The following is a 2,531-nucleotide window of genomic DNA, read 5'->3' on the forward strand; positions in this document are numbered from 1 at the left end:
TATTATTATTATTATTATTATTATTATTATTATTATTATTATTATTATCATCAAATTTAATTTGTGTTTATCCTGCTTTTTTTTTTTAAATTATGATGTTTTTTAATTTTATTGTGTTAATTTGATCACTTAGTGAGTGTATTTTGGATCTAATTTTCATTGAGTGTCTCAAGTTTTCGGATGAGTCTTTTGCTAATTTTTCATTGTTATTATTATTTTTTTGCATTTTATTTTGTGATTTTGATTATTTAATTACTTGGCAAATAATGCCATTCAATTCAATAGGCAATAGCATGCATGCTCGATATGGAAATTTACTCGAGCTCTTTGATTGATGTATTTCTATTCGACTGAGTGAAACGCTTTGACGGTTGTTTTTCAGTAGTGGCCATTCCATGTTATGTCTTTTTGCATTCATATGGGTAATAATATTAGTGATTAGTTGGGTTTTTTCTTTGATGTATCTAGTTAATTGCATGTTATGCAAAAAATTTTTGAATAAAAGATGTATAAAGGGACCACTTTTGACAACAGTTGCTCGGAATGTTGGATTTTTTCAACTTCGGATGAGTGAAAGAGGGCAAAAAGAAGATACCATTAATGATGAAGATTAAATGATGAGAGAGTGATTCATAGAACTTGGGTGCTTCATGGCTAGTTTAATTGACATATGACTTCTTTTATTCATGTTTTGATATATATGAACATGTTTTTGATATGATGTGTGTTTGACTTTACTTGATTTTAGTACTATTAAATTTTTTTTTGGTTATGAATAAATGATTTTGTTTATTAGATAGAGTTTGTGAAATGATTTTGATTACATATAATACAGGGAAATTAAACAAAAATACTAATAAAATGAGAAACACCATTAGAGACGAAATTCCGTTAGAAATAAAACTTTCAAGGAGTGAATTGTGTAGGTGATAAAAACTATTAGAGACGGAATTTTGTTGGTAATAAAGACTTTTAGTGACGGCATTTCATTGGTAATAAGAATCTTCAGGGACGGAATTCTTTGGGTGATAAAGATGATCACACATGAAATTCCCTTGGTAATAAACACCTTCAATGATGGAAATGCATGTGTGATAAAGACGAATGGTAATAAACGCTTTTAGTGACAAAATTCCGTTGGTAATAAACGCTTTTAGTGATGAAATTCCGTTGGTAATAAACATCTTCAGTGACAGAATTCCATTGGTAATGAAGCCTTTAGGTATGGAATTCTGTTGCTGATAAACATCTTCAGTGACGGAATTCCATTAGTGATGAAACTTTTAGATTATCAGAGACGGGATTCCATTGGTAATAAATACCTTCAGTGACGGAATTCCGTTGGTGATAAAGACTATCAAATATAGAATTACGTTGGTGATAAATGTCTTTAGTGAAAGAATTCTGTTGGAAATAAATATCTTCAGTAACGAAAAATTCAATTGGTAAATTCAATGGAATATTCTATTAGTAAAAATTATCACCAATGAAAGAATCACCAACGGAATTGTCTTTTCCAATGGACATTAGCCACTTGTTTTTCAATAACAGAAATTTCCAATGGAATATTCTATTAATAAAAATTATCACCAACGAAATTTTACCTATTAGTGATCGAATTTTCTATCTTTGATACCCATGTTTTCTTGTATTGAAGAAAGCTTCCAAAGTAATAGATTTCCCCTTAGCCAAACAAAGAAGATGAGAACCAAAGAAAAGGACTCCCTAGGCCAACTGTTGATTTTTTTTTTTTTTTTGGGAAAAGAGTTACATCGTAGCTATTTATTAAATAAAATAAGCATTTTACAGGCTAAAGCTAAGACCCAAATACAAGAAACGGAACAGTAAAGGAACAAGAAGCAAAACAAAACAATGTAAACACTGAAAGCTACTAAGGGGTATAAACCCTCCTGAATAATCTTCTTCATAAGCCAGTGTGGTCTCTCCATGCCTTGATGATAAAGAGATAATTTGGTAGCATGAAGACCTTTCCCTGCCAAAGAAGTAGCAACCCTATTCCATGCTTGTTGTATAAGATGAATTTTGGGGTTGTGAAGTAAGTCAATCTCCTGCTTGGCATCCTTGAAGTAATTTGAAGTCATCCAGTGATATTGATTAGTCATGCCATGTAAAACCTCCCAGAAGTCTTTTGAACTTATATATATAGATGAACATCTTCTTCCCATACTCTCTCAACTGTTGATTTGATCTCATAGATAAGATGTCGTAGAAGACAGTTGGATTATCTTGAGGAAATCTATCATTGTGGGGCCTGAGGCATTATCCGGAAAATCAGAGAGATGTGCAAATGACTCAAAAGCAGTAATTCCCAAAGTATGATACATGAGAAGATAGTGAAAGTGGTAAGGACTAAGCACCTCATGTAGGAAATATACTACTAAATAGCATGCAAATACTACAAACAATAACTGTAAAACTATATTATGCAAAGCACAAACTATAATAATAATTCAAAAATAACAGTTAGAAATTTCCAGCCTGGGGTAGGCGTGCGTAAGCACTGCCCTAAC

This window comes from Dioscorea cayenensis, chromosome 17 (assembly GCF_009730915.1).
Source record: "Dioscorea cayenensis subsp. rotundata cultivar TDr96_F1 chromosome 17, TDr96_F1_v2_PseudoChromosome.rev07_lg8_w22 25.fasta, whole genome shotgun sequence".
NCBI classification, from domain to species: Eukaryota; Viridiplantae; Streptophyta; class Magnoliopsida; order Dioscoreales; family Dioscoreaceae; genus Dioscorea; species Dioscorea cayenensis.